The sequence below is a fragment of the Canis lupus genome, chromosome X (assembly GCF_011100685.1).
Source record: "Canis lupus familiaris isolate Mischka breed German Shepherd chromosome X, alternate assembly UU_Cfam_GSD_1.0, whole genome shotgun sequence".
Taxonomy (NCBI): Eukaryota; Metazoa; Chordata; class Mammalia; order Carnivora; family Canidae; genus Canis; species Canis lupus.
Window position 1 is genome coordinate 23,094,746 of NC_049260.1, and position 14,056 is coordinate 23,108,801.

The following is a 14,056-nucleotide window of genomic DNA, read 5'->3' on the forward strand; positions in this document are numbered from 1 at the left end:
TTCATTAAGGATGAAAAAAACATTACATAAAAACATTTCCAAAAAAAAAAAAAAAAACACATTTCCAAAGAATAGAAAAATAGGGGACATCTCAACTCATTTTATGAGAGCAGCATAAATGTAACACCAAACCTTGGCAAGGACATTATGAAAAATAATATTATAGCTAATTTCTTTCATAAGTACAGATGCAACAATCTTAAAATATCAGAAAATTAAATACAATGATAAAAAGATAGTAAATAATAATAATTATTATTATTGTATTATAATAATAAAATGAATATACATCATTATCAGATGAGGTTTATTCCAAGAATGCAAGATTTCTTTAACATTAAAAATACCAAAAATTTTAACTCAAAAACATGAACAGGACCAAAAGGAGAAAATCACATATATCAATGAAGAAAATGTATTTGAGAAAAGTTACTATCCATTTTTAAAAAAGATTTATTTATGTATTTGACAGAGAGAAAAAGAAAAAAGAGATAGTGTGGAAGGGTAGGGACAGAGGGTGAGGGAGAGAAAATCGTGAGCAGACTCCCCACTGAGGATGGAGCCTGACAGGGGGCTTGATCTCATGATCTGAGGTCACCGCCTGAGCCAAAACCAAGAGTCAGGTGCTTAGCCAATTGCACCACCCAAGCATCCCAGTTAATAGTTATTATTAACAAACACTTATTAATCTAGAAAAGGAAATTTCCTGAATTGAATAAAAAGGGTCTAAATTTCTAGAGCAAACATTGTAGTTATCGTGAAATATTTTAAGTTTTCCCCTTGAACTCAGAAACAAGACAAATGTGCCTATTTATAACACTGTCATCACTTATATCTAAGATTTTGAAGGTTATCCCAGCCACTATAAGGAGCAGGAACACATACATATATACATAAAGACATAAGGATTCAACAAAACAATTAAATGTTTATTAACTTTTATTAATAACCATATAAAGTCCTGCATACAATTTTAAAAGGATCTACACACGAAATATTTAAAATTAATAAGGAACGTTATCAAGTTTGTGGGATACAAGTTGTTATAAACAAATAAATTGTATCATTATATTATGGTTTGTAAACAAAAATGAGATTAATAAAAGCATGTACAAAGTCACCTAGGGGGCACCTGGATGGCTCAGATAGTTAAGCATCCAAATTTGATTTCATCTAAGTCATGATCTCAGGGTCGTGGGAGGAAGCCCTGTGCCAGGCTCTGGGATCAGCATGAAGTCTAATTGAGATTCTCTTTCCCTCTGCCTCGGGCCTTCCCCCCACTCATGCTCTCTCTCTTTCAAAATAAATAAATAAAATATTTTTAAAAACATAAAATACTCAGAAATAAGTTTAAGAAATATACACAAGATGACATCACAAAATATAGCTGAGAGAAATTAAATAAGAGCTAAATACAAAAAAAGATGAACTAAATAATTATTCACTGATTGCAGAACTGAATGATTTAAAGATGTCAAATCTCCTTCAACTGAATATTAGATTCAATGCACTCCCAATCAAAATTTCTGCAGTTTTCTTTTTTAAAAATGGAAATTGACACACTGATTCTAAATGTGTATGGAAGCACAAAAGGCCAAGTACAGTCAAGGCAATCTTGAAGAAGAATAAAACTTAGTAACTTACACTACCAGATATCAAAAATGATTTAAAAACTACATAATTAGACAATGTGTTATTTACAAAAGAACAATAAAATAGGCCAACAGAAAAAACTAGAGAGTTCTAAAATGACCCACATATGCACAACAACTTGATTTATGACAACTGAATGCAGCAGGGAAAGAAGTGTCTATTTGTAAAAGGTCCTGGAACAATTAAACATTTATGAGAAAAAATAACTCATAATTTCTAACTCACACAATAAAAAAATCAGTTCTAGATGTACTGTGTATCTGCAAAAGTTAAAACAATGTAGTGTTTAGAAGAAAATGTCCCAGAATAAGCAACAGTTTCTCAAACAGGACACAAAAAACAATAATCACAATGAGAAAAACTAATAAAATAGAGTACATCAAGATTGATATACTTTTGGTATCAAAATGCCCTATTAAAAGAATGAAAAAAGAAGCCAAGAATTGGGAAAAGATAAGTACAGCACGAACTTCCAACAAAGTTCTTATGTTTAAAATACAGAGAACTTCCATAAAACAATAGAAAAAAGAGAGATAACCCAATAGAAAAAATAGACAAAAGACTCAAATCAGCACTTTGAACAGAGGATATCCAAATGGTCAATAACCATATGAAAAACAGTCATTTTCATTGATTCAATTTACATAAAGTTCAAAAACTTGGCAAACTTATTTTTTAGAACTTTTAAAACAAGGTAGTAATGTTTTAGAAGGCATAGCAATTGGAAAGAGCTATGTTGGGGGCTTTTGAGTTTTAGAAACAGATCGTCATGTCTGCAGTAATTTTTTTTTTCACATTACTGTCTCTGCTGTAGTTCTTTTTCTTGATCTGGATGATGGTTACATGGATGTGTTCACTTTGTGAAAATACACTGAGCTATAACTATAGTTAGCTCACTTTTTTGTTTTTATATACATTATACTTCAAAAATAAGTGTATAAACACGCTAACAAACTAAAGCAACAACAACAAAGACTTCACTGTGTGAATAAGAATAATTTCAGGCAAAATCCAAATTGTAGACCAGCTGTTTATGATTTGGCCTAGTAGATATATCCTAAATTTAAGGGTTAAAAAAACACGGGAGGGCAGCCCGGGTGGCTCAGTGGTTTAGCACCGCCTTCAGCCCAGGGCATGATCCTGGAGACCCGGGATCGAGTCCCACGTTGGGCTCCCTGCATGGAGCCTGCTTCTCCCTCTGCCTTTCCCTCTGTCTCTGCCTTTCTCTCTTTCTCTCTCATGAATAAATAAATAAAATCTTTTAAAAAAATAAAAATTAAAAAATAAAAAAAACACTGGAAGAATACTAAAGGTCATTCAGGAGAAAGAGCAACCTTTATAATATGACCTCAAATTCAGAAAATATATATAAATGATAAATATGACAGATTTAACTACAAAATATTAAAATTCTGTATGTAAAATAAATGAACAAAGTAAAAATATAAATTGGGAAAGTGTTTGCAACAGATACTATAAAAAGTCTAAAATACTGTAAACAAAATATATCTAATAGGCTCTTTTTTATAGTTAATACTTTTTGTCTTTTATTCAACATGTTCCACTTATGAAAATGTAATGGCTTTTTTTTTGTATATTTTTATTTAACTATCAGTTACTTAACATACAATGTAATATCAGTTTCAGGTGCAGAATTTATGGATTCATCACTTACATACAATACCCAGGGGTCATTACAAATGCTCTCCTTAATCCCCATCACCTATTTAACCCATCCCCCCACCCACCTCCCTCCAGCAACCCTCAGTTTGTTCTCCGTAATTAAGAGACTGTTTCTTGGTTTGCCTCTCTTTATTCTCCCTTATGTTTGTCTGTTTTGTTTCTTAAATTCCACATGAGTGAAATCATATGGTATTCTAAGGGATACATGTAGCCCAATGTTTATAGCAGCATTACCAACAATAACCAAATTATGGAAAGAGCCCAAACGTACACCGATAGATGAGTGAAATAAGATGTGAATATATATATATACACACATATATATATACATATATATGAATATTACTCAGCCATTAAGAAGAATGAAATCTTGACATTTGTAATGACATGGATAGAGCTAAAGAGTATTATGCTAAGCGAAATAACTCAGTCAGAGATAGGCTACGTCTTGATAGGAAATTATGGATGATTTTTATTTCTTCTTTAGACAGCTCCCTACTTTCAAAAATAAGGATGCCTTGTTTTAATATCTGAACAGTATACAATGAATTTTTCTAAAATATGTTTTAAAAATATATTCATAAATCAAGAAATCGCAACTTCCTCTCAGAAGTATTCTTATTTCCTAATACCAGGTAATTTTTATTTCATAAATTAGCACTTTGGTTTACCTATTATTATCACCCATTATTTCATGCTACCATACTCATTCTGGGTGAGCATATCTCTTGATATTCTTATTACTGCATATCTCTTATCAAGCATATCTCTTGATATTCTTATTCTTATTATTTATTACTGTCTTCTCAAATATTTTGTGTATCCTTGAAATCTTAAATATATACATAACTAACATCTTACTAAAAATACTACTTCTTATAGTCAACAAATGAACAGCAGACTTTCTTGTAAAAAAAACATCTTTTAAAGTGATAAAAATCAGTTACCTTAACCACATGCTATAGTAAAAATCAAGAAAAAGGTGTGCACTCCTGGGAAATTGCCATTTTGATAATTTTTGTGAAACAAATTTGACTGAAAAAGTCTAGTTTTCTTAACTATTAATATCATAGAGGGATAATAATTTTCTACCTTACAGTCTCTTCCAATCTTGTGAGCTTTGCTTCATTGTGACTGTCATCAACTGAAATATTGACACTTCTTATTGCAGTATTTAATTGTCCCACCATTCAAATATTAAACCATGAGCTCTCACTATTTGTTTCTATACCAACTTAAAGACTGTTTCCTCAAAAAGTTTTCAAGTTATTTTCATAATACACCCTCATTATGATTGTTATATTCCATGAGCCAATACGATTTATGTACCCATAACAGGGTTTGTGGCCTTCTTCCAATGTCCCTTGAGACATAATCACCTACACACGAGTTGTGTTTACGATTTGTAAACAAGGAAATCATTACTAGCTTGAAAATTTTAATGCAAAGTTCTAAATACCTGAAATTAAAGATTAACATTTTTGTTTGGGAATTGATATGGGGGGAACCACACAGATCTTGAGTTCAAACTAGGTATTCATATATCAAATTAACCATGAAAACCACAAAAGATAAGCATTTTAGAAATAGACGGTATGTCTGCAACATTTTTCTTACAGAACTATGTCTGCTGTGGTTTCTTCCTCAGTTATTAATGTTACCATGACACTCAGTTGACATTTTAAAGTTATTAATAACAGAGCCACATGTCAATGAACATCTTTTTGTCAGGGTATCAACCAAAACTATGAATGTGAATGACTGGATTCTAACCTGGCTTTTTCTTCTGTAGTTCATTCTACCTTCTTTTCCAGGATCTGAGATTAAGTCCTCTAATTCGCTGGATGAAAGCTAGGCCATTCAGTTTTGTCTTTCAGTTGACTCTAGTTCCCAATAAGTAAACAACTCAAAAAAGAAAATTAATGTGAGAGTAAAATATTGGAGTTTCATAAGCTAATAAACATCATTCAAGTATGTAGTCTATGTAATGTATGAGGGTTATTCCCCAATGTATTCTAGAAGTTCTAAATAAACTTAAAGACTCGAGGGTCTGCCGGTGGCATTTATAATTCATTTTTTCTAACAATGTTCTATTCAGCAAATATTTATTACATGTTTACTGTTTACTATGTGCAAGACACAGCTATAGATATTGCAAACAATATGAAGGTGAGTGAGGTACAATTCTTACAGAATGTGAGTATATATGTTGATTTGGTTCTTACATGAAATACCTCTTCTAATTATTTTTTCTTCTAAATTAATGGTATAGTACCTTCAACATATTAATAGTTTTGGAACTTGTAGATAGAAATGAGAACCAGCTCCCCTACCACATTCCCATCACCCAATTAATGTATTATTTAAATAATACCTTTAATTAGCAAATGAATATTATGTCTACATTACATCAAATATTTTGTCATTTCCAAAATTTTAATTCTTAATCAGTGAGTTGTTAACTTGTTTCCAAACTACAAGCTGTTAAGAAACGTAAGTACTTAGAGGATAAAAGGACAGATTAACTATTAATGTAATGTGCCTGCAATAGTTGACACCCTACTTAGCATGACCATTATGTACTACAGCCTACAAAATTATTCTTCATGCTCCCACAGCAGAGCTAGAGTGCCATATGGCCATGCTTGTTTTTCGTCAAATAATTTTTACATAAACAGCTGGTGAACTGTTTTTATTGTAACAGTGCACATATTTTTTGAGACAGTTGGGAAGGATTGATGCAACTCTAGTCACTGCCTGTTTTTATGTCCACATTAAGGAAAAATTCAAATTTATATTTTTAAAAATGTGGACTTTTGTATTCTTGTCACCATGGTCAGTTCACAAGAAAGATTTTTAATGTAGTGCAGGAATTATTGGCATGTTTATAAACTTGCATCAAGAAACAGAAATTAATCATAAGGGATCTTCAACTTAGATGGCATATTCAGTATTTTTATTTTTACACCCTCATGAATTTTTAGAGGCAGAGCTGATATGTTTTGGACTATTTTATAGGAAGTTTTAATATGACTATATTTGGTTTTGAAACATAGCTTCAACACATTTTGATAAGTGATATAATAACCAGAAGATTTTTAGCAGTTTTGTGTGTATCTGTGATTTGAGTTGATTTAAAGACTATCTGATCCAAAAGTACCCCCCATCCTCCTCAACAAGAAACTTTATCTGTTAAAACACTAGTGGTTTCAAAAATGCAACTAGAGCATTTTCTTTTGAAATCTAAGGTAATGATAACCACTCTGCACGTTTTTGTAAGGGGATTATCATAGTGCCTAGAATGTTAAATACCAGTTTATATTTAATACTTTAAATATTTCCCTGTAACCAGAAGCTACTCCCATTAGAACACTGGTAAGGATTCATCTCACTAATTCCTTATTCACAGGATATTAGAGACCATAAAATATGTTTCATTAAAGAAGGAAATGCATGCTTATCATTGTGCCACTAAAAAGCTTAGGACCTTGGGGTCAGAACAATAACATACTAATGGTAAGTGTGTGTATGATGTAAGAGGAAGGAAGATTTTTTCAAACCCTACAGGTTTATTATTTATTTATTATATTTACCTATCTTCCCTTTATATCTTTGATTAATTCCACTTAGGGACACATAGAAATTTTAACAGAATATTTTATTTTGATATACAAAATAGCAAAACAAAGGATCTTTTATTTTGTCTAAGCCTTAACTTTCCATTGAAGAAACTCACCTGGAATAAGTTTTATAATAAAAAGTACGTTTTGTGAGTAAGTTGTCATTTAAACATATAATACTTGAAATCCAGTTGTTTAAGTGGATCTTAATTTACGTCCTACTGTTTACTTTCTCCCAATAAAATATACACCAGATGGATGTTAACAAAATGGATTGAGTGAGACAATATATTTTTGTAAAGATGTTTCTTTTCCCCAAGTGAATCAATTCATATTACTTCACCAAAAGTTTAGGTCTAAGAGGGAGGAAATCAACTATACAAATGACTTTACCTATTAACTGGAATATGTAATGGCTAGGAGACAATTCTCTATGGATCACCTGCATTTCTGTGTATCTTGTGAGGCCGCGGTTGCCCCTTGTTCCAGACAATTTTTTCAAGAAAGTCTGAAGCAAACAGCCTTAGAAGATATCGATCTATCTATAGATATAGATAGACATAGATATATGTCTTCAGAGCAAGGGGAAGGCATCCTCACTGCCTATTATATAAGATGCAGGTTACCTAAGCACAGAGCTCCTCTCCTGCAATACAACTCACTGCATGTGTTGGTATTACTTGGCCCTCTTCATGTCAGTCTGTGGTTACTGGGGTTTGGGTTACAACTGTAAGAAAATGCAGGTACTCTGGCGACTAGAACTGTTATGAGAATAAAGTTCTTTGTCTCTTACCCAAGAGCCTCATGCTTTTTGCCAGCATCCAAGAAGTGACAGGCTAACTTGTTAGCTTGCAAGAAGGATAAAAATCTTAGCCTCTTCACAGTTCATGACAGCTGCTACGTATCTCCATTTTTTCCTATTTCCAAAGAAAAAGCAAACAAACAAAAAAAAAAAAAAAAAGAAAAAGCAAACAAAATTAGCTTGTAAAATAGCCATTAGGGTAGCCTGGGTGGCTCAGCGGTTTAGCGTCGCCTTCAGCCCAGGGTGTGATCCTGGAGACCCAGGATTGAGTCTCATGTCAGGCTCCCTGCATGGAGCCTGCTTCTCCCTCTGCCTGTGTCTCTGCCTCTCTCTCTCTCTCTCTCTCTCTCTCTCCCTCTCTCTCATGAATAAATAAATAAAATCTTAGAAAAATAAAATAGTCATTAAAAGGTATAAAAATAGCATTTAAATTTTCCATTTTGCTCCTGTTTTGTTCTATGATAAATTTTAATATGTATCACCAATTTGAACTTATTCAAATCACTTAACTAGCTTCACATATATCATTAAAAAAGTGAGATACATAATATGATGAGGCATGGAAATACATCAAGGAATGTACTTTTGATATTATTTATTGAAGTGAATCTACAGCCATTTTAACTTATCTACTTGGGGTATTGTCTTCGTTTTTTAGCAGAATAACAAACTTACTGAGGTTAAATAATGATGATAAAAATAAACTCCATATTGTTACATATACATTATTTTTACTTTAAGTGTTGTCAAGACTGTAAGAATAATATATACATGGATATATATTATTCTTATATAATATATATCAATATAAACTAACATGTATTTCAATATTATTTATATATTTGTGTTATACATAAACATATATTTTACTCACTGATCTATTTCACTCACATATTGAGGAATACATGTGAATATTTAAACCACATCATTATAAGCTCCTTCACTAATTACTTAACTGAATTTCTTCTATGTTTAAGCAACACAAACAAAAAAGTAGAAAACAAATTCATTCTACCCATAACTTGCATATTTATCTTATATAAATATATAAAATAGTTGTATACAATGTTTGCATGGGATTATATGAGATAATATGGGGGAAACAAAAGTATTTAGTGAAAAATTTTATGACTCTGTGATAGGCTAATGTCTGATCTCCTTCCTCACATCTTTTTTATTTGTTTTTATTGAAGCATAATTAACAAACAATGTTATATACTAACAGATGTGCAATACAATGATTCAAAAATTATATCTTGCCATTTGCAACTCATGTGTTTTTTCCTTTAAATTTTAACTGCTGCACAATTTCTCAACACCCAAGAAACAAATAATCCAATCATGAAATGAGCAGAAGACATGAATAGAAATTTCACCAAAGAAGACATACACATGGCCAACAAGCACATGAAAAAATGCTCCGCAGCACTTGCCATCAGGGAAATACAAATCAAGACCACAATGATACCACCTCACAGGAAATAACAAATGTTGGAGAGGATGTGGAGAAAGGGGAACTCTCTTGCATTGCTGATGGGAATGCAAACTGGTACAGTCACTCTGAAAAACAGTGTGGAGGTTCCTCAAGAAGTTAAAAATAGAGCTACCCTATGACCCAGCAGTTGCACCATTGGGTATTTACTGTAGTGAAACGCTGGGACACCTGCACCCCAATGTTCATAGGAAAAATGTAAAAAAAAAATTCAAACATGTATACGATACACAATTCTACATTCAGGTGTGATGCTGCAGATACCATCACTGAGTCATGCAGACACATGGGCAGCAGTATTACTAACTCCGTGTCATAGTTAGCTTGTGAGAGCACCTAGTATCTTCTCCCTAAATTTTGTCAGCATCAAGATTAATTTGTTGGCCCTAGTGTTGATCAGAATACTGGTGCTGGTGGGGTGAGAGTTCTGAACAACATTCATGAGGTTATTTCTCTCACCAAAGGACAAGGACTAGCCTGAGGAATAGGTACAGTTTTAGTCAATCATTTTTATGCAGTTGCAAAAGTCACTGTGGAAAACTTGGAGACCAAAATTAGAGTACATTTTTTATCTTTTAAGAAACTTTTCTAGCTCAGTAGACTGTGAATACTGTCCTTCAGATACAGTATCAGCATGGCTCCATGCTTAGGATTAAGCCCTAAAAAACCCAGATATAAGTAGATATAAGAAAGAGACTTCTGGAAATTCACCAGGTTACTATTAATTTGAGGATGTTTGAAGTCTGTGCTTCCTCTTCTGTTATTCCTGTTTACAGAACTAGAAACTCCTAAAAGGCAAAGTTACTATTTGTCCCTACTTCCTAAGCAGTATGTTAAAAAAATAAATAAGTAAAAAATTAAAATAAAAAGGTTGATGGTTGTTATATCCAAGTTATATGATGATAGAAGTATTTACTTGTTCTTTGAAACTCATTCAATATTGCCAAAAATCTCAACTCATCCTCAAGCCTAATAACCATAAATAGATAATGGAAAAAGGGTCAGTAACTGGATAAAGCTTAAAGAAAGGGGTCAGAGATCAAGAATGTGGTGAATATTAGCATACGAGATATTGTCAATAAAGTAGTGACCATAAAGTGTTGGATTGTGGCTGATGGGTCACTGATCAGGTATGGAGTTAGGAATGATAGAAGTAGTAGAAAAGGGGTAACAATGCCTGTTGCATAAATTACTTACCAAAATAATAAATTATATCTTAAGAGCTGGTTTATGGTTTAAAAAAATCAAGATGAATATCAAAATACGATCTGCATGAGAATGACCATATACAATGCTTAAGTAAAGCACAGTTATCAATGCGGTGACCAATCTCAAAGAGAAGTAGCCTATTTTGAACAAAGTACCAGCTGCCTGTGAAATAAACAGTAAAAAAGCTTATCCTTCTAAACAAGGTCTAGGTAATATACAAATTTCTTACACACCACATCTTACTCTTTTCTTTGGAGCTTATGCCTTTAGGTCACATAAACGTGTTTGTCATAAGTTAGTTCGTTATTCTCTTTTGTTTAAAATAATTTATTGAATTTTCCTCTACTTTATGATAATCATATAGTAATGTGCCTCCATTATGATAATAATGATTGTTGATGGGGCACCTGGGTGGCTCAGTGGTTGAGCATCTGCCTTTGGCTCAGGACGTGATCTCGGGATCTTGGGATCGAGTCGCGCATCGGGCTCCCCTAAGGGAACCTGCCTCTGCCTATGTCTCTGCCTTTCTCTCTGCATCTCTTATGAATAAATAAATAAAATCTTAAAAAAATAATGATTGTTTATTAGTGACATTGGACATGGTTAACTACTTGTTTTTTTAGCGACACTGTACATGGTTGACTACATATATATAATAAAGATTTTATTTATTTCTCTATAAAAATGTTTATTAGCAACATTGTACATGGTTAACTACATACATATATATATATATAAGATTTTATTTATTTATTTATTTATTTATTTATTTATTTATTTATGAGAGATGCAGAAAGAGAGGCATATATATATATATAAATATCACAGCCATGGTGAAAAGTGAAGATACATGTAAAATTATTGAAATATTTGGTGTATACAAAGTTAAGAAGGATTATTATTTATTTTATTTTTTTATTTTTATTTTTTTAAGATTTATTTATTTATTTATTTATTCATGATAGACATAGAGAGAGAGAGAGAGAGAGGCAGAGACACAGGCAGAGGGAGAAGCAGGCTCCACACTGGGAGCCCGACGTGGGACTCGATCCCGGGACTCCAGGATCGGGCCCTGGGCCGAAGGCTGGCACTAAACCGCTGAGCCACGCAGGGATCCCAAAGGATTATTATTTAACTTATGTTTTATTATTAGATGAAATAAAGTGGATAATTAAGCATTACCAATGAAAATTGGATATTCATGTTTCCTTGAAGAAATATTTGCATTCTTATTATTTTTATATAATATTCATAGAATATATGGACAAAACCTAGGTGTACAAATGCATACACACATGTAAACCATTCTCTATCATAATGCATTATTATTCTACCACCCCATAAAGATCATTCATGCCTTTTCTAGCCAGTTCCAGTAGACCACCTCTACACCTCCCACAGTTCTGATGTCAACTATAAATTAGATTGGCTTGTTCTAGAGTTTTTAACAGCTTTTTAAAGGTGTAACTGACATACAATAAACTACATATATTTAAAGCACACAATTTGTTAAGTTTTGGTGTATGCATACATCAATGTAACTACAACCAAAATCAACATAATGAATATATCCATTATCTCCAAAAGATTCCTCATGCTCCTTTGTAACCTCCTTGGCATTCTTCCCAGTCTATAGGCAACCACTGAATAATATATTTTTTAAAGATTAATAATATTAAATAATATTAAATAATATATTTATATATTTAATTTATAAATAATATATTTATATATTTAATTAATTATATTTAATAATATTAAATAAATTAAATAATATATTTTTTAAAGATTCGTTTATTTAAGAGAGAAAGAGAGAGACAGAGATAGCAACAGAGATAGCAAGAGAAAGCAGGAGCAGGAATAGAGTGAGTAGCAGGCTACCCGCTGATCAGGGAGCCTGAGGAGGAGCTCAGGCTCATCTGACCTGAGCCAAAGGCAGATGCTTAACTGAGCCACCCAGGCGCCCCCGAATAATATTCTTTATATCAGTATACATTCATTTTCACTTCCTAGACTGTTATAAAAATGGAATCATACAGTATGTGCTATTTAGCCTGCCTTCCTTCATTAAAAGTAATTATTTAGAGATTCATGCATGCTACAGCATTTATCAATAGTTAATTCCTTTTACTGCTGAATAATATTCTATTGTATGTATATACTACACTTTATCTGTTCACCTGATGGTGGATATTTTAAGGTATTTTCAGTTCTTCACTACTACAAATTAAGATGATATGAACTTTCAGGGCACCTGGGTGGCTCAGTAGGTTAAGCATCCAGCTCTTGGTTTTGGCTCAGGTTATGATCTCAGGGTTGTAGGATCCAGCCTCATGTTGGGCTATGCGTTCAGCACAGAGTTGGCTTGAGATTCTCTCTCTCCCTTTCCTCTCTGTCTCTCTTCCCACTCGGGCTCTCTGGCTCTCTCTAAATAAACAAACAAAATCTTAAAAAAAAAAAGATGCTATGAACTTTCATATATACATCTTTGCATGGATATAAGCTTTCATTTCTCTCAGGTAAATGTCTGGTAATATAATAGCTAGATTATACCGCAGATGCATGCTTCACTTTTTAAGAGATTGCTAAACTGTTTTCCAAAGTGGCTGTACCAATTTACATCCCCACCAACAATGTACAAGAGTTCCTTCACAATTTTGACAGTACTCGATATGATCAGTCTTTTTACTGTGTATATTCTAGTATATGTGTAATGGTATCTCATTGGGATTTTAATTTTATTGCTCTAATGATTAATGATGTTGAGAATCTTTTCATGTGCTTTGTTATCACTCACATGCTTCTTTGACTCCAAGGTCAAACCTTTTGACCCTTTATATTGGGTTGTTTTCTTATTATTGAGTTTTGAAAGTTCCTTATAAATATTGCATACAAGTTGTTTATCACGTTGAAATCAGATAGTTAGTCCTCCAAATTTCCTTTTCTTTTTCAAAGTCATTTCAGCTATTATTGGCCCATTGTATTTCCATATAAACTTTATAATGTATAAATTTCTTTTTTTAAAAAGTCCTGTTGGGATTTTGGTGGGAATTTTACTAAACCTACAGATCATTTTAGGGAGAACTGACAAGTGAAGCATCTGATTTTCCAGTTCCTAACTCTTATTTCATTTGTTTGCTTTTATGTGCTAGCATGTATTATAGTATTATAATGTGGGATAATAATGGTGATGGTAGCTATTCTTATCTAATTCCCAATTTCCATTCTTTCTCCACTGAGTATAATGCCTTTTTTAAAAAAATGTATTTATTTATTTTTGTTAGTGAAACAGAGTGTATGAGTGCACGAAGTGGGAGGGGGCAGAGGGAGAAGCAGACTCATTACTGAGCAGGGAGCCTGATGCAGGGCTCCATCCCAGGACCCTGGGACCATGACCTGAGCTTAAGGCAGATGCTTAACCAACTGAGCCACCCAGGTGCCCAAAATTTATTTATTTATTTATTTATTTATTTATTTATTTATTTAGAGAGGGGGAGGGAGATTGAGGAGCAGAGGGAGGAGAGAGAATCTTAAGCAGGGTCTATGCCCAGCATGGAGCCAGATGCGCGTCTTGATTTCACAACCTTGAGATCATGA

At 32.8% G+C, this 14,056-nt stretch overlaps 1 long non-coding RNA gene across 1 annotated transcript in view; it reads right to left on the reverse strand.

Moving 5' to 3' along the window:
* The window catches only part of LOC111094827, a 34,768-nt gene that overhangs the window by 14,534 nt on the left and 6,178 nt on the right, over positions 1-14,056 (reverse strand). Inside the window, exons 2-3 of the long non-coding RNA XR_005386205.1 lie at positions 7,750-7,873; positions 5,110-5,241 (exon numbers count right to left, since the gene is read on the reverse strand). This is a non-coding gene — a long non-coding RNA (uncharacterized LOC111094827). The remainder of the gene's footprint in view (positions 1-5,109; positions 5,242-7,749; positions 7,874-14,056) is intronic.